The sequence below is a fragment of the Mytilus galloprovincialis genome, chromosome 1 (assembly GCF_965363235.1).
Source record: "Mytilus galloprovincialis chromosome 1, xbMytGall1.hap1.1, whole genome shotgun sequence".
Taxonomy (NCBI): Eukaryota; Metazoa; Mollusca; class Bivalvia; order Mytilida; family Mytilidae; genus Mytilus; species Mytilus galloprovincialis.
This window is the reverse complement of record NC_134838.1, coordinates 104913339-104933565: the sequence shown is the minus strand read 5'-3', so window position 1 is coordinate 104933565 and position 20227 is coordinate 104913339. Positions and strand designations below refer to the sequence as shown.

At 31.4% G+C, this 20227-nt stretch overlaps 2 long non-coding RNA genes across 3 annotated transcripts; one reads left to right on the top strand and one right to left on the bottom strand.

Moving 5' to 3' along the window:
• Positions 1-1353: 1353 nt before the first annotated feature.
• LOC143048547 (uncharacterized) lies at positions 1354-6519 on the top strand. Its single transcript, XR_012969878.1, has 4 exons — positions 1354-1554; positions 2793-2864; positions 3357-3523; positions 6190-6519. It is a non-coding gene; the product is annotated as an uncharacterized LOC143048547 (long non-coding RNA).
• An 8020-nt stretch (positions 6520-14539) lies between these two features.
• Positions 14540-19911, bottom strand: LOC143048540 (uncharacterized). 2 transcript variants are annotated; one of them, XR_012969875.1, is made up of 4 exons: positions 19698-19911; positions 18525-18596; positions 17861-18027; positions 14540-14869 (listed from the first exon to the last, which is right to left on the bottom strand). It is a non-coding gene; the product is annotated as an uncharacterized LOC143048540 (long non-coding RNA). The 2 variants fall into 2 exon arrangements; XR_012969877.1 differs by lacking the exon at positions 18525-18596 and having other exon boundaries at positions 19698-19909.
• Between the last annotated feature and the right edge of the window lie 316 nt (positions 19912-20227).

The window sequence follows — 20227 nt, the reverse complement described above, 5'->3', positions numbered from 1 at the left end:
TGTAAAAAATAGGGAAAAGGTTTTTAACGGCGAAAATGTAAATAGTTTTGCAGTTCTACCCGAATTGAACTGTTTTTATACAAATGCAGACCAGCTATTCAACAAATTATCCGAATTAATAGTAAGAGCAAGGGATAATAAACCAAATATAATTGGAATAACAGAAGTTAAACCAAAGGTTAATAGGTACAAACCATCCAAGGCAGAACACTCATTACCAGAGGTGGGAAACTATAAAATGTATGAGAAAAATCTAGAAACGGATGAAGGAAGAGGACTACTATTATATATAGACTCAAATCTTGAATCGACAGAAGTAAATATGGAAGCCCAATTCCAAGAAAACATATTTATTAAGATCAAACTTAACCAGAATGACAAATTATTGATAGACCTAATATACAGATCACCATCTAACAACACAAAGGAATATAATGATAAACTAACGGAATTAATATCGGAAGCAACTCAGAAAGGATTTTCGCATATACTTATTATGGGAGACTTTAATTACCCAGCAATAGATTGGGAGATATGGAACACAAAAGGAGAAAATGAAAATAGCATCGAAAACAGATTTTTAGATTCGATACAAGAAAATTTCCTATTCCAACATACAATCAAACCAACAAGATGGAGAGGTACAGATACTCCGCATACCTTAGATCTGATATTGACGAACGAAGAAGAAATGATTAGTAATCTAGAATACATGAGCCCTCTAGGGAAAAGTGACCACTGTGTATTGTCCTTTGACTACAACTGTTATATAAACATTAAGAACAAACCAAGAATAGCTAAGCTGTATGACCATGGGAACTACCATGATTTTAAACTAGAATTGGATAAGATAAATTGGCAGGAAGAAATTAAAGATGACTTTTCTGTCGACACAAACTGGAAATACTTTTTAACCACTCTAAATGAATTAGAACAAAGATTCGTACCATCAAAAAAAAATGACACAAATTGGAAAGAAGAAAAACGCTTTCCCAGTAGACAAAAAAACCAGAGAATTAATTAAGAGGAAAAATATACTGTCAAAGAAAATTGTAACCAACCAAGACCCGGAAATTAGAGCTGAGTATAACAGAGTAAGGAATAAAACAAAATCATCAGTTAATAAACTTAAGAAGAAATTTGAGAAGGGATTATCAGAAAATGCAAAAGCAAACCCAAAAGCTAAGAAGATCATTCAAAAATCTAAATGCAGAAATCTTTATTCCATTATATAAAACACTTGTAAGAACACATCTAGATTATGCTAGTTCAGCAAACTCCGGACAGTGATCGTTTCCGTTCCGGAACTGTTTTCCTTTACTCCATCAATCACTGCCACCGGCAAACTCCCCGGCAGTTCCAGTTCCGATCCGCATACGGGCCCGAATACTACTCTACACTAATCACTGCCTTCGGCTTTTTTCGTTACGCGCTCTTCAAGCGGTTTGACCCGGATTGACCTTTTGTTGCTACTGAAGCAAATATGGCTGAACATTGATGAATGAGGATAATTGTTATTAACTTTACCAGTATATATGAATAAAAACACTAACCGTAAGTAAAATGCACTCAATCCAAATAATTTTACAAAATAAAAATTTGCAAATTTCTGTATCGTTATGTCGAAGAATTCAATTCTGGCATGAAAACTCGATCGACTTTGTTGCATTATGCCATTTAAAAAAATCTTCGTCAATGAAGAAACATAAAATATGATCTTCTCGTCTGTGAAGTTGAAAGAACACTTAAACGCTATAGCTTTTGATATTAAATTGGACATACTTTTAATGAACTGGCACCCAATCATCAGCTAATAAACTCGTTTGAAGAACAGAATACAATGTTAGGAGAGTGGCTAAATTTTACCCGAGAAGCTGCTCCATGTGGAATTAAAGATATTTTACAAAAGACAAATTTGGACTCTATAGGGATAAATTTAGGATTTCCTGGGAAAGGGGTGCAAATAATGCCAAATTGACACATGGCTTCAAATACATTATTTAAACGAACTTCAGTAAGGGCTGTATTATATATTATATTAAGACTCTGTTTACTTACCAATCTCCGAATTTCTCAAAACTCAATTTAGATTTCATGGATAAAAAAATAAAACAATCATAAATTATTATAATTGAAAAATAATATAGGGTAACACACACATTACTAAATTTGTTATGCAATTTGCTATTATTATATATATGTCACTATGGTCATGTATGTATTAATTTACAATATTCTGGATGGGAGCATTTCCATTTCGATATTACTATATTTTATTGAATTATTATCCAGTCAATTTATAGTCTATACAATATAATAATAATTAACCCCCCCCCCAAAAAAAAAGTAAAATCTTTATAATTTTGGTCCAATTATTCTGTATTCTATTTACCCTTTAAGAACCACATTTAGGCCAAATAAATAAATATGTGTGTTTCCTATTTCCCTCTGTACTAAACCCTATATGTTTTAAGCTTGGAAATAGCTGCCTACCTTAAAGTTTTTTTTTGTAATTTTTCAATAAGCACTGTTTAAGTCAGAATATCTCTCCCTTAGACTCAATGTAAAAAAAAAATGTTGAATTACATAAATTCCCTACCTACCTACCATTTATTTTCAAAGATGTAATAGGAAACACACACAGTATTTTATTTGGCCTTAGCCCTTATATATACAATGTACATGTACATGTACTCTTAATAAACCTTTTATTCCTGCAATAAAAAAACACTTTTGACTATAATTCTAAGACGCCAGTAATCAATTCTAATGTTTTTATTTTTATCTTACAGATGGTGACAAAAAAGATAACAGCACAGTGTTAAGATTGAATCAGAATGAATAAAACAAAAAGATTATAATAGGTATTGGTTTTTTTTTTAAATATTTTTATTTGCATGGATTAATTACTTTATCAATTTATAAAAAAAATATTATTTAATTATCCTGCCTTGCATGGAATAAAATGACTACTTACGTTGTTCTAAAAAAAAATGTTTGTAAATAATGAGTAAAATTAATGCTCAATAACAATGTTTAAAATGTTAACATGAAAACTGATTTTGATTTGAAGCCATATTTTATGAAATTGATTAATGTAGACAAATCTTTTTTATAGTTACAAATGTAGGTGACACTTAAACACTCAATATCTTTCTTTAATTAGTATAGTAGGATGATACAGATTGATGCCTGTGAAAGAATTATAAAAAAGGTTGCATTCAGTTTTTTATTGTCAATAATACTTCCCTCCCCCTATTTTTCAAACTTTTTATATGTTAATTAATGCAGGTCCTTGCATTTCAACAATTTATTTTTAGTTATACTCATTTTATTATTTCATTAATTACTTTCAGCTCCCTCAACCAGAAGAACTATGAACACAGTTATTGATTTCTATGTTTCCTTGGAGATTTTAACAGTTATTGTTAAAACTTGAAATCTAACAGAATGAAAATTTGAGAAAATTTACATATACAGTGTACATGTACATGTAGCTTCAATATAAATCAACTGATACACCGTAAGTATGTCTTCTATATATGAAAGTTATAAATTGGTTTGTTGTCAAAATTTATTTTTTACTAGATATATTTGAGTAAATACCGGACCAAATTATATATTAAAGCAAATACTCACAAACGTTTTTTTTTTTAAATTACTAATATTTCCTATATGGTGATATAAATTATATGATCAAATTGTGGATACAACTACATGGTTTATGCTATAAACTGTGAATACAAAAAAAGAGTATGTTGTATGATTGCCAATGAGAAAACTCTTCCAACAAGAGACCAAATGACAGAAGTTAACAACTGTAGCCTATAGTAGGTCATAGTACAGTCTTAAACAATGAGTAAAGCCCATACCACTCAGAGAGCTATAAAATACACTGAAATGACAAATGTGAAACAATTAAAACTAGAAATTTGGCCTAATTTATCATACATGTATGTACAAAATAATGAACGAAAAACAAATATGTGACACATCAAACAACAACCACTGAATTAAAGGCTCCTGATTTGGGACAGACACAGACATACATAATGTATCGGGTTAAACATGTTCGCTGGGACCCAACCCTCCCCTTACCTGGGACAGTGGTGTAAGAGTACAAAATAAAAACAAACTATAAAATTCAGTTGAAAAAGACTTAAATCTTAACTCATCACGAGATGGATACAAGTAGAGATAAATAAAACCAAGAAAAAGGGGGCATGGTCAGGTACTATTACATACAAACAACTGAAAGACACTTACAATGTAGTATAGATCTAGATTATTTACTCTAAGCACACTCAAGCTTAATAGATGTGAAAAATACCCTAAATCTGATAGGTCCTGCAACTTTTGAAAGAGACTCCAAAAAATTACTTATAAAGGGAACTCAATCTAAATTTTGTGTTAAAATTTCATGAGAAATTGTTCAAAGCAAAGGAGAAGGGCATTAAAGGACTATTTTTTGTCCAAGAATATAAACTATTCCAAAAAGCCCCATTATGTTTGGAATTGCATAAATTTAAGAAACATGAATTAAAAACATAATATTTTTTATACGACCGCAAAAATTAAAAAATTTTTGGTCGTATATTGGTATCACGTTGGCGTCGTCGTCCGAATACTTTTAGTTTTCGCACTCTAACTTTAGTAAAAGTGAATAGAAATCTATGAAATTTTAACACAAGGTTTATGATCACAAAAGGAAGGTTGGGATTGATTTTGGGAGTTTTGGTTCCAACAGTTTAGGAATTAGGGGCCAAAAAAGAGCCCAAATAAGCATTATTCTTGGTTTTCGCACAATAACTTTAGTATAAGTAAATAGAAATCTATGAAATTTAAACACAAGGTTTATGACCATAAAAGGAAGGTTGGGTTTGATTTTGGGAGTTTTGGTCCCAACAGTTTAGGAATAAGGGGCCCAAAGGGTTCAAAATTAAACTTTGTTTGATTTCATCAAAAATTGAATAATTGGGGTTCTTTGATATGCCGAATCTAACTGTGTATGTAGATTCTTAATTTTTGGTCCCGTTTTCAAATTGGTCTACATTAAGGTCCAAAGGGTCCAAAATTAAACTTAGTTTGATTTAACAAAAATTGAATCCTTGGGGTTCTTTGATATGCTGAATCTAAAAATGTACAGTATTCAGCAATAGCAAGAAATCTTCAATTGCACAGTATTGTGCAATAGCAAGAAATTTTCAATTGCACAGTATTGCGCAATAGCAAGAAATCTTCAAATGCACAGTATTGGGCAATAGCAAATATTTTCAATTGCACAGTATTGCGCAATAGCAAGAAATATCTAATTGCAATTTCAATTGGAGTTATCTTTCTTTGTCCAGAACAGTAGTTGAATCAACTTAAATCATTGTTTTATACAATATATATAATTGATATTTCAATTGGAGTTATCTTTCTTTGTCCAGAATAGTAGTTGAATCAACTTAAATCATTGTTTTATACAATATACAATGTATATTCACTTTTACTACCAACTGATAAATTAAAACAATCTTTACCATTCAGTGATAACAAGCACTTTATTTTACATTTTAATATTTTATGATGTATTTAAATGAGTAGTTATTGTTGCAAACTCCATTATTAGAAATTTGAATTGAGATCAGTTTTGGAAAAAGGGAAAGGGGGATGTGAAAAAAAAAAATGGGGGGGGGGGGGGTAAATTTTTCTCATTTCAGATTTCATAAATAAAAAGAAAATTTCTTCAAACATTTTTTTGAGAGGATTAATATTCAACAGCATAGTGAATTGCTCAAAGGCAAAAAAAATATTTTAAGTTCATTAGACCACATTCGTTCTGTGTCAGAAACCTATGCTGTGTCAACTATCTAATCACAATCCAAATTTAGAGCTGAATCCAGCTTGAATGTTGTGTCCATACTTGTCCCAACCGTTCAGGGTTCAACCTCTGCGGTCGTATAAAGCTGTGCCCTGCAGAGCATCTGGTTGTCTGATAAGGTCACAATTACATCATGAAGACGAGGACAAATATAGAATTTATGCAGTTTCCAAAACAATGTTAGCCCCTACTACTTTGAGATATTGAACAAAGTGTTGCCATAATGATTTTAAAGGATGGATGGACAAACAATGGCATACCATATACATCCCTTACCTACCAGAAGTTACAAAGTTATAAAAAAAATGTTTATATATTTTCAGATCACAATTATGTCAACCTAATCATTGGAAGTTTATCAAGTTACATGAGAAGCATTGAAAGCCTGCAGAGATTCTACATGTATAAATAAATGGAATAGACTCACACTTAAAAATAACTTTTACACAAGACTAATGCACTCTCAAACAAGGATTATTCATGTTTCAATGAGTGAATTGAAGTGCATACTAGCTGCTCATGAAAATTTGTGTGCATTTTTTAAATATTTATTTTCGTTTTATTGATTGTTGTTTTCAAAAATTTGTATGTCTTCATAAATTAATCATGAACATACATGTATTGTTGTTAATAATTAAAATAGATATAAAGAATATTTTTATCTCAGTTTTAGCCAAATGATACAGTTAAATCTGATTTAACTTCTTTCCAAATATATAAACATATGAATACAAGGAGATTTGGGGTATAGGTTCATTGGACAGCATCCCAACAACAACAAAAAACACAAGACTAAAGTTGATTACAATTTTCCAAAACAGAATAGTTTCAATTGGCCATTCATCAAAAAGTGTGAATATATTTATAGCCCAACAAATAAAGATCTGCTATCAACAAAAAGAAAACAGTAATAAAATTATCTCGCAAATGAATTATTATTGTGTAAACAGGGTTAACCCGATCTCAAAATGGATACATTATAAACACTTTTGATTAAATAGTAGATTTTATGCATAAAAAAATGCAGTATTACAACTGCTTTTACTACAATGACATTCATTTTTGTCATGAATTTGATGTTAAAATAATTATGGCATATATTACCATATGAGATATTCAAGCTCCATGTAGCTTCCAGGTTTTTGTCAAGCGTACGACTTTTGTCGCAGAAAGCTTGACATAGGGATAGTGATCTGGCGGCGGCTGTGTATGCTAACTTCTTAAAAGCTTTATATTTTAGAAGGTGGAAGACCTGGATCCTTCATACTTTGTATATAAATGCTTCATGTTACAAAGTTTCCATCAGTCACATGTCCAATGTCCTTGACCTCATTTTCATGGTTCAGTGACTACTTGAAAAAAGTTAATATTTTTTGTAATGTGAAATTCTCTCTTATCATAAGTAAAAGGATAACTATATTTGGTATGTGCGTAGCTTGCAAGGTCCTCATGCCCGTCAGACAGTTTTCACTTGACCTCATTTCATGGATCAGTGAACACGGTTAAGTTTTGGTGGTCAAGTCCACATCTCAGATACTATAAGCAATAGGTCTAGTATATTCGGTGTATGGAAGCACTGTAAGGTGTACATGTCCAACTGGCAGGTGTCATCTGACCTTGACCTCATTTTCATGGTTCATTGGTCAAAGTGAAGTTTTTGAGTTTTGGTCTTTTTTTTCTAATACTCTATGCAATATGTCAACTATATTTGGTGTATGGAAATATTTTATGATCTATATATCAGTTGCGCAGGTTTTATTTGACCTTGACCTCATTTTCACAGTTCATTGCTCAGTGTTAAAGTTTCGTGTTTTGGTCTGGGTTTTTTTAAACTATAAGCTATAGGTCAATTACATTTGTTGATTGGAAGAATTGTTAGCTGTACATGTCTGCCTGGCATGGTTCATCTGACCTTGACCTCATTTTCATGGTTCATTGGTCAATGTTAAGTTTTCTTGGTTAATGTTAAGTTTATGTGACAGTTGAAATAAAGCTTTATATCTAGGACTATCAACATAATATCAATGATTAGTAAAGAAGGCGAGACATTTCAGCGTGTGCACTCTTGTGTTTCCTTACTGAATAAAAATTATAAGATTTCAATTGCTAGTGAGACAATAATTTAGCAGTGACAAACAGGCAATTGGACCAGATTCCTTTTCAAAGTTTTTGAAATATAAGCAATTGATTTACAGTACATATATTCATCACTGGTTTAATGCACACAACTACAATAACAATTATTGTTAATGCCAAGAGTATCAGGACATAATTTGGGTGTAACAGCTACCAAGGTATCTGTTAGCTTAAAACCCAGTCCCCAATCATGTATATTAAATAATTGAAATTGGTTAATGTGCAGTAAAAGTAAAGAGTATATGTACAATAATGTAAGAGAGAAGGGGTCAAGATAATGTTTTGATGAGCAGTAATAAAAATACAATAAAAATTAATGCAGCAAGGTTCAGTATTTCAAAGAATTATTTCATAGGTGTCTAGGTAAAATGTTTGAACAAGAATAGGATTCATAATTATAAGGACCATTACACCTACATATACCATTCATCTATTAAAAGGGGGGCAGGTTTGTTTTCTCTCTCGGAAGTAACATAAATTTAAACTGCATTGATCAATTTGTTTTATACAACTGCTAGAAATTTGTAGCTGTGTAATGGTATGGTGATGTCATCATTGGGAGACATTTAGTTTTTAGACAATAACTAAAGTATAAGAGAAGGGATCTATACAAGATGGTCCAACCGGTCCAAAATTAAAGTTTTTGTTTGATTTTTATAAAAAATAAATATTAAGGTTTTTTTGTTATGCTGAATCTAACCATGAATTTAGATTTTGAGCCCCATTATTAAATTAGTCCACATTGAAGTCCTAAGGGTCCAAAACTAAACTTAATTAGTTTTCATTAAAAGTTCAATTCTTCTGATTCTTTGCTGAATCTCAACATGTATTTATATTTTGAATATTATACCATATTACATGTACATATTATAAGGGAAATATCCAGTTTTAAAATTTAAAGTTCTTAGTCTACATTCAATCTGTGCCAGAAATCAAGCTATGTCAAATATATATATAATCACAATCCAAATTGAGAGCTGTATCAAGCTTGAATGTTGTGTCCATTATTGTTCTGGGTTCCACCTCTGGGTAGTATCTAGCCGCACCCAACCATGCCAACAGAGCATTATATTTTGGAAGGAACAAACTTATTTTAACAATTCACTTTTGAAAACAATTATTATAGATACAACGTACATAAATGCTGATTTCATGAATTTTCTTGTTTCATTACACCTCTGTCATGATTGATGAAAAGAAAGACTGACCATATTCATACTTGAGTTGATGATGTCATAAAAAAGTTCAAGCGGTGGATGTGTGGTTGTTCACAAATAAAATAAAACTGAATAAACATTATAATTGCTATTGTAGGTAAGAAAATCTGGAACACATGTTAAAATATGTCACATTTTGTAAGGTTTGACATGACAAAATGACTGAGATTACTAAATAAGTTTTAGTCATGGCAGACTGTGGCACATGCAGGTTATACCTTATGACCTATAGTTGCTTAAATCAATATCATTTGAACTTTGGTGGATAGTCACATTAGCAATCATACCTGAACTCCATATTTTAATCATCATGTATATTACAGCACATAATGTGTTAAGAGTTTCTGTTCCAATCATTGTATAAATATCAAATGGCCAATATATTATGTGCTACTCAAGTTAGTGAACATATTGAAGGGCAAGTTAACATGGTCATTTGTTAATTAGTCACAAATGTGTTCACTATATGTCAATGATGCAAACTTTAAAGTTTATATATGTAGGGTTGTAGTCTAACTGACAACCTCTTTACTTCATACTGAGAATGTCTTGTCATAGTGAAAGTACAAAAGTGAAAAGAATGAAAATGGCACATTTTTATGTTTATGTTATTTGCAAACACTTTTCCCAGAGAACCTTACTTCTATCTGGTATTTTTTACTAACAATGTTAAACCTTGAACAGAAATGATATGAACCTACAGTCTTATATTACATGGGAAGGGGCACTGACTGACCTAAAAAAAAGGGGGGTGTTTCCAGTCATGCTTCAGTGATTCCCTATATAATAAACCAACATTTTCTAGGGAAAAAGGGGGGGGGGCTGGGCCACCCTGGATCTGACTATAAATGGATAAAAGATGTCCCTTTATGTTCATAATCATGATAATGAGAAAAGGAAACATGGAAAGGCTTGCATAATTTGGTAGACCAAACTTCCTCCGTTGACAACCGCATATTCATTCAAATCATCATTTGTACCTGTCCAAGTTTATGTTGCAGCATTTGGGCTTGTTTTCCCTTTGGACTTAGGAGGGACTATGCGCCTAACATACATTTCAATTATATATCTGATTCACGTTTCCCTCCATGTTTACTTTCCAAAGGGTTCGGGGAGATAACTTAGATAAGAATGCACACATAATAAAGGTCCTGTGTGGGACGTAAATTTAATGCTCATTTTTTAAATCTAGGAAAAGTTGTTTAAATTTTGGGAAGAAATTATCAAATTAAAGTATTTCAAGCCGGTAACTAATGGTTCTGAGGAAATTTATTGCGTAGATAATCGTTCCAAAATTTGGAACGAATTTCGAAAGCCGGTGGCAGTGATTGATGGAGTAAAGGAAAACAGTTCCGGAACGGAAACGATCACTGTCCGGAGTTTGTGCCACCGGCTTTCGAAATTCGTTCCAAATTTTGGAACGATTATCTACGCAATAAATTTCCTCAGAACCATTAGTTACCGGCTTGAAATACTTTAATTTGATAATTTCTTCCCAAAATTTAAACAACTTTTCCTAGATTTAAAAAATGAGCATTAAATTTACGTCCCACACAGGACCTTTATTATGTGTGCATTCTTATCTAAGTTATCTCCCCGAACCCTTTGGAAAGTAAACATGGAGGGAAACGTGAATCAGATATATAATTTGAAATGTATGTTAGGCGCATAGTCCCTCCTAAGTCCAAAGGGAAAACAAGCCCAAATGCTGCAACATAAACATGGACAGGTACAAATGATGATTTGAATGAATATGCGGTTGTCAACGGAGGAAGTTTGGTCTACCAAATTATGCAAGCCTTTCCATGTTTCCTTTTCTCATTATCATGATTATGAACATTAAGGGACATCTTTTATCCATTTATAGTCAGATCCAGGGTGGCCCAGCCCCCCTTTTTTCCCTAGAAAATGTTGGTTTTATATAGGGAATCACTGAAGCATGACTGGAAACAACCCCCCCCCTTTTTTTTAGGTCAGTCAGTGCCCCTTCCCATGTAACATAAGACTGTAGGTTCATATCATTTCTGTTCAAGGTTTAACATTGTTAGTAAAAAATACCAGATAGAAGTAAGGTTCTCTGGGAAAAGTGTTTGTGCAAATAACATAAACATAAAAATGTGCCATTTTCATTCTTTTCACTTTTGTACTTTCACTATGACAAGACATTCTCAGTATGAAGTAAAGAGGTTGTCAGTTAGCCCTTCAATATGTTCACTAACTTGAGTAGCACATAATATATTGGCCATTTGATATTTATACAATGATTGGAACAGAAACTCTTAACACATTATGTGCTGTAATATACATGATGATTAAAATATGGAGTTCAGGTATGATTGCTAATGTGACTATCCACCAAAGTTCAAATGATATTGATTTAAGCAACTATTATAGGTCATAAGGTATAACCTGCACAGTCTGCAATGACTAAAACTTATTTAGTAATCTCAGTCATTTTGTCATGTCAAACCTTACAAAATGTGATATATTTTAACATGTGTTCCAGATTTTCTTACCTACAATAGCAATTATAATGTTTATTCAGTTTTATTTTATTTGTGAACAACCACACATCCACCGCTTGAACTTTTTTATGACATCATCAACTCAAGTATGAATATGGTCAGTCTTTCTTTTCATCAATCATGACAGAGGTGTAATGAAACAAGAAAATTCATGAAATCAGCATTTATGTACGTTGTATCTATAATAATTGTTTTCAAAAGTGAATTGTTAAAATAAGTTTGTTCCTTCCAAAATATAATGCTCTGTTGGCATGGTTGGGTGCTGCTAGATACTACCCAGAGGTGGAACCCTGAACAATAATGGACACAACATTCAAGCTTGATACACCTCTCAATTTGGATTGTGATTATATATATATTTGACATAGCTTGATTTCTGGCACAGATTGAATGTGGACTAAGAACTTTAAATTTTAAAACTGGATATTTCCTTTATAATATGTACATGTAATATGGTATAATATTCAAAATATAAATACATGTTGAGATTCACCATATCAAAGAATCAGAAGAATTGAACTTTTAATGAAAACTAATTAAGTTTAGTTTTGGACCCTTAGGACTTCAATGTGGACTAATTTAATAATGGGGCTCAAAATCTAAATTGAATTCATGGTTAGATTCAGCATAACAAAAAAACCTTAATATTTATTTTTTATAAATTCAAACAAAAACTTTAATTTTGGACCGGTTGGACCATCTTGTACAGATCCCTTCTCTTATACTTTAGTTATTGTCTAAAAACTAAATGTCTCCCAATGATGACATCACCATACCATTACACAGCCACAAATTTCTAGCAGTTGTATAAAACAAATTGATCAATGCAGTTTAAATTTATGTTACTTCCGAGAGACAAAACAAACATTCCCCCCTTTTAATAGATGAATGGTATATGTAGGTGTAATGGTCCTTATAATTATGAATCCTATTCTTGTTCAAACATTTTACCTAGACACCTATGAAATAATTCTTTGAAATACTGAACCTTGCTGCATTAATTTTTATTGTATTTTTATTACTGCTCATCAAAACATTATCTTGACCCCTTCTCTCTTACATTATTGTACATATACTCTTTACTTTTACTGCACATTAACCAATTTCAATTATTTAATATACATGATTGGGGACTGGGTTTTAAGCTAACAGATACCTTGGTAGCTGTTACACCCAAATTATGTCCTGATACTCTTGGCATTAACAATAATTGTTATTGTAGTTGTGTGCATTAAACCAGTGATGAATATATGTACTGTAAATCAACTTATATTTCAAAAACTTTGAAAAGGAATCTGGTCCAATTGCCTGTTTGTCACTGCTAAATTATTGTCTCACTAGCGATTGAAATCTCATAATTTTTATTCAGTAAGGAAACACAAGAGTGCACACGCTGAAATGTCTCGCCTTCTTTACTAATCATTGATATTATGTTGATAGTCCTAGATATAAAGCTTTATTTCAACTGTCACATAAACTTAACATTAACCAAGAAAACTTAACATTGACCAATGAACCATGAAAATGAGGTCAAGGTCAGATGAACCATGCCAGGCAGACATGTACAGCTAACAATTCTTCCAATCAACAAATATAATTGACCTATAGCTTATAGTTTAAAAAAACCCAGACCAAAACACAAAACTTTAACACTGAGCAATGAACTGTGAAAATGAGGTCAAGGTCAAATAAAACCTGTGCAACTGATATATAGATCATAAAATATTTCCATACACCAAATATAGTTGACATATTGCATAGAGTATTAGAAAAAAAAGACCAAAACTCAAAAACTTAACTTTGACCAATGAACCATGAAAATGAGGTCAAGGTCAGATGACACCTGCCAGTTGGACATGTACACCTTACAGTGCTTCCATACACCGAATATACTAGACCTATTGCTTATAGTATCTGAGATGTGGACTTGACCACCAAAACTTAACCTTGTTCACTGATCCATGAAATGAGGTCAAGTGAAAACTGTCTGACGGGCATGAGGACCTTGCAAGCTACGCACATACCAAATATAGTTATCCTTTTACTTATGATAGGAGAGAATTTCACATTACAAAAAATATTAACTTTTTTCAAGTGGTCACTGAACCATGAAAATGAGGTCAAGGACATTGGACATGTGACTGACGGAAACTTTGTAACATGAAGCATTTATATACAAAGTATGAAGCATCCAGGTCTTCCACCTTCTAAAATATAAAGCTTTTAAGAAGTTAGCATACACAGCTGCCGCCAGATCACTATCCCTATGTCAAGCTTTCTGCGACAAAAGTCGCACGCTTGACAAAAACCTGGAAGCTACATGGAGCTTGAATATCTCATATGGTAATATATGCCATAATTATTTTAACATCAAATTCATGACAAAAATGAATGTCATTGTAGTAAAAGCAGTTGTAATACTGCATTTTTTTATGCATAAAATCTACTATTTAATCAAAAGTGTTTATAATGTATCCATTTTGAGATCGGGTTAACCCTGTTTACACAATAGTAATTCATTTGCGAGATAATTTTATTACTGTTTTCTTTTTGTTGATAGCAGATCTTTATTTGTTGGGCTATAAATATATTCACACTTTTTGATGAATGGCCAATTGAAACTATTCTGTTTTGGAAAATTGTAATCAACTTTAGTCTTGTGGTTTTTTGTTGTTGTTGGGATGCTGTCATATGAACCTATACCCCAAATCTCCTTGAATTCATATGTTTATATATTTGGAAAGAAGTTAAATCAGATTTAACTGTATCATTTGGCTAAAACTGAGATAAAAATATTCTTTATATCTATTTTAATTATTAACAACAATACATGTATGTTCATGATTAATTTATGAAGACATACAAATTTTTGAAAACAACAATCAATAAAACGAAAATAAATATTTAAAAAATGCACACAAATTTTCATGAGCAGCTAGTATGCACTTCAATTCACTCATTGAAACATGAATAATCCTTGTTTGAGAGTGCATTAGTCTTGTGTAAAAGTTATTTTTAAGTGTGAGTCTGTTCCATTTATTTATACATGTAGAATCTCTGCAGGCTTTCAATGCTTCTCATGTAACTTGATAAACTTCCAATGATTAGGTTGACATAATTGTGATCTGAAAATATATAAACATTTTTTTTATAACTTTGTAACTTCTGGTAGGTAAGGGATGTATATGGTATGCCACTGTTTGTCCATCCATCCTTTAAAATCATTATGGCAACACTTTGTTCAATATCTCAAAGTAGTAGGGGCTAACTAAAAAAGGTTTTTATTTGGCCCAGATATTACTGCTAATTTAACAGTTATCCTAAATATTTCAAAATTTGTCCAAACTAGACTAAGGTACACCATATTCAGAAAACAATGGGTTTTTTTTTACAACTAAAGAGTTACCATGGCAATAAACTTTGACCAAATTTGTAAAATTTCTTAATTTTCTTTGTTTTTTGTCAAATAAAATTATATTTTAGACTGTAATGTGCCCATCCAAGAAAAAAATTATATTTAGTTAGATTATGTCAATAGTTATAGTAAAGGTTTTCTTAAATTATTTTGTTGTTTTGGAAACTGCATAAATTCTATATTTGTCCTCGTCTTCATGATGTAATTGTGACCTTATCAGACAACCAGATGCTCCGCAGGGCACAGCTTTATACAACCGCAGAGGTTGAACCCTGAACGGTTGGGGCAAGTATGGACACAACATTCAAGCTGGATTCAGCTCTAAATTTGGATTGTGATTAGATAGTTGACACAGCATAGGTTTCTGACACAGAATGAATGTGGTCTAATGAACTTAAAATATTTTTTTTGCCTTTGAGCAATTCACTATGCTGTTGAATATTAATCCTCTCAAAAAAATGTTTGAAGAAATTTTCTTTTTATTTATGAAATCTGAAATGAGAAAAATTTAACCCCCCCCCATTTTTTTTTTTTTCACATCCCCCTTTCCCTTTTTCCAAAACTGATCTCAATTCAAATTTCTAATAATGGAGTTTGCAACAATAACTACTCATTCAAATACATCATAAAATATTAAAATGTAAAATAAAGTGCTTGTTATCACTGAATGGTAAAGATTGTTTTAATTTATCAGTTGGTAGTAAAAGTGAATATACATTGTATATTGTATAAAACAATGATTTAAGTTGATTCAACTACTATTCTGGACAAAGAAAGATAACTCCAATTGAAATATCAATTATATATATTGTATAAAACAATGATTTAAGTTGATTCAACTACTATTCTGGACAAAGAAAGATAACTCCAATTGAAATTGCAATTAGATATTTCTTGCTATTGCGCAATACTGTGCAATTGAAAATATTTGCTATTGCACAACACTGTGCAATTGAAGATTTCTTGTTATTGCGCAATACTGTGCAATTGAAAATTTCTTGCTATTGCACAATACTGTGCAATTGAAGATTTCTTGCTATTGCTGAATACTGTACATTTTTAGATTCAGCATATCAAAGAACCCCAAGTATTCAATTTTTGATGAAATCAAACAAAGTTTAATTTTGAACCCTTTGGGCCCCTTATTCCTAAACTGTTGGGACCAAAACTCCCAAAATCAAACCCAACCTTCCTTTTATGGTCATAAACCTTGTGTTTAAATTTCATAGATTTCTATTTACTTATACTAAAGTTATTGTGCGAAAACCAAGAATAATGCTTATTTGGGCTCTTTTTTGGCCCCTAATTCCTAAACTGTTGGAACCAAAACTCCCAAAATCAATCCCAACCTTCCTTTTGTGGTCATAAACCTTGTGTCAAAATTTCATATATTTCTATTTACTTAAACTAAAGTTATGGTGCGAAAACCAAGAAAATGCTTATTTGGGCCCTTTTTGGCCCCTAATTCCTAAAATGTTGGGACCAAAACTCCCAAAATCAATCCCAACCTTCCTTTTGTGATCATAAACCTTGTGTTAAAATTTCATAGATTTCTATTCACTTTTACTAAAGTTAGAGTGCGAAAACTAAAAGTATTCGGACTATGACGACGACGCAGACGACGACGCCGCCAACGTGATACCAATAACGACCAAAAATTTTTTAATTTTTGCGGTCGTATAAAAAATATTATGTTTTTAATTCATGTTTCTTAAATTTATGCAATTCCAAACATAATGGGGCTTTTTGGAATAGTTTATATTCTTGGACAAAAAATAGTCCTTCTCCTTTGCTTTGAACAATTTCTCATGAAATTTTAACACAAAATTTAGATTGAGTTCCCTTTATAAGTAATTTTTTGGAGTTTCTTCCAAAAGTTGCAGGACCTATCAGATTTAGGGTATTTTTCACATCTATTAAGCTTGAGTGTGCTTAGAGTAAATAATCTAGATCTATACTAAGTGTCTTTCAGTTGTTTGTATGTAATAGTACCTGACCATGCCCCCTTTTTCTTGGTTTTATTTATTTCTACTTGTATCCATCTCATGATGAGTTAAGATTTAAGTCTTTTTCAACTGAATTTTATAGTTTGTTTTTATTTTGTACTCTTACACCACTGTCCCAGGTAAGGGGAGGGTTGGGTCCCAGCGAACATGTTTAACCCGATACATTATGTATGTCTGTGTCTGTCCCAAATCAGGAGCCTTTAATTCAGTGGTTGTTGTTTGATGTGTCACATATTTATTTTTCGTTCATTATTTTGTACATACATGTATGATAAATTAGGCCAAATTTCTAGTTTTAATTGTTTCACATTTGTCATTTCAGTGTATTTTATAGCTCTCTGAGTGGTATGGGCTTTACTTATTGTTTAAGACTGTACTATGACCTACTATAGGCTACAGTTGTTAACTTCTGTCATTTGGTCTCTTGTTGGAAGAGTTTTCTCATTGGCAATCATACAACATACTCTTTTTTTATATTCACAGTTTATAGCATAAACCATGTAGTTGTATCCACAATTTGATCATATAATTTATATCACCATATAGGAAATATTAGTAATTTAAAAAAAAAAAACGTTTGTGAGTATTTGCTTTAATAAATAATTTGGTCCGGTATTTACTCATATATATCTAGTAAAAAATAAATTTTGTAAACAAACCAATTTATAACTTTCATATATAGAAGACATACTTACGGTGTATCAGTTGATTTATATTGAAGCTACATGTACATGTACACTGTATATGTAAATTTTCTCAAATTTTCATTCTGTTAGATTTCAAGTTTTAACAATAACTGTTAAAATCTCCAAGGAAACATAGAAATCAATAACTGTGTTCATAGTTCTTCTGGTTGAGGGAGCTGAAAGTAATAAGAAATAATAAAATGAGTACAACTAAAAATAAATTGTTGAAATGCAAGGACCTGCATTATTTAACATATAAAAAGTTTGAAAAATAGGGGGAGGGAAGTATTATTGACAATAAAAAACTGAATGCAACCTTTTTTATAATTCTTTCACAGGCATCAATCTGTATCATCCTACTATACTAATTAAAGAAAGATATTGAGTGTTTAAGTGTCACCTACATTTGTAACTACAATGTATAAAAAAGATTTGTCTACATTAATCAATTTCATAAAATATGGCTTCAAATCAAAATCAGTTTTCATGTTAACATTTTAAACATTGTTATTGAGCATTAATTTTACTCATTATTTACAAACATTTTTTTTTAGAACAATGTAAGTTGTCATTTTATTCCATGCAAGGCAGGATAATTAAATAGTATTTTTTTTATAAATTGATAAAGTAATTAATCCATGCAAATAAAAATATTTAAAAAAAAAACCAATACCTATTATAATCTTTTTGTTTTATTAATTCTGATTCAATCTTAACACTGTGCTGTTATCTTTTTTGTCACCATCTGTAAGATAAAAATAAAAACATTAGAATTGATTACTGGTGTCTTAGAATTATACAATGTAGTCAAAAGTGTTTTTTATTGCAGGAATAAAAGGTTTATTAAGAGTACATGTACATTGTATATATAAGGGCTAAGGCCAAATAAAATACTGTGTGTGTTTCCTATTACATCTTTGAAAATAAATGGTAGGTAGGTAGGGAATTTATGTAATTCAACATTTTTTTTACATTGAGTCTAAGGGAGAGATATTCTGACTTAAACAGTGCTTATTGAAAAATTACCCAAAATTATAAAGATTTTACTTTTTTTTTTTTGGGGGGGGGGGGTTAATTATTATTATATTGTATAGACTATAAATTGACTGGATAATAATTCAATAAAATATAGTAATATTGAAATGGAAATGCTCCCATCCAGAATATTGTAAATTAATACATACATGACCATGGTGACATATATATAATAAAAGCAAATTGCATAACAAATTTAGTAATGTGTGAGTTACCCTATATTATTTTTCAATTATAATAATTTATGATTGTTTTATTTTTTTTATCCATGAAATCTAAATTGAGTTTTGAGAAATTCGGAGATTGGTAAGTAAACAGAGTCTTAATATAATATACATGTAATACAGCCCTTACTGAAGTTCGTTTAAATAATATATTTGAAGCCATGTGTCAATTTGGCATTATTTGCACCCCTTTCCCAGGAAATCCTAAATTTATCCCTATAGAGTCCAAATTTGTCTTTTGTAAAATATCTTTAATTCACATGGAGCAGCTTCTCGGGTAAAATTTAGCCACTCTCCCAACATTTTATTCTGTTCTTCAAACGAGTTTATTAGCTGATGATTGGGTGCCAGTTTATTAAAAGTATGTCCAATTTAATATCAAAAGCTATAGCGTTAAGTGTTCCTTCAACTTCACAGACGAGAAGATCATATTTTATGTTTCTTCATTGACAAAGATTTTTTTATATGGCATAATGCAACAAAGTCGATCGAGTTTTCATGCCAGAATTGAATTCTTCGACCTAACGATACAGAAATTTGTAAATTTTATTTTGTAAAATTATTTGGATTGAGTGCATTTTACTTACGGTTAGTGTTTTTATTCATATATACTGGTAAAGTTAATAACAATTATCCTCATTCATCAATGTTCAGCCATATTTGCTTCAGTAGCAACAAAAGGTCAATCCGGGTCAAACCGCTTGAAGAGCGCGTAACGAAAAAAGCCGAAGGCAGTGATTAGTGTAGAGTAGTATTCGGGCCCGTATGCGGATCGGAACTGGAACTGCCGGGGAGTTTGCTAGTTCAGTATGGGCACCTTTTAAGAAAAAATATATCGATAAAATTGAAAGTGTACAAAAGAGAGCTACAAAACAAATACCGGGACTTAAAAACCTAAGCTACGAAGAAAGGCTAAAGAAATTAAAATTACCAACACTAGCGTACAGAAGAATAAGAGGGGACATGATTGAAACCTATAAGATCATACACAATAAATATGACCCGGAAACTAGTACTTTCCTAAAACTGATGTCGAGCACAGAGAATAGGCACAGTACTAGAACTAATAGCAGTAAAATCGTTCATCAAAGGTTTAATACTAATCTTAGGAAAAATA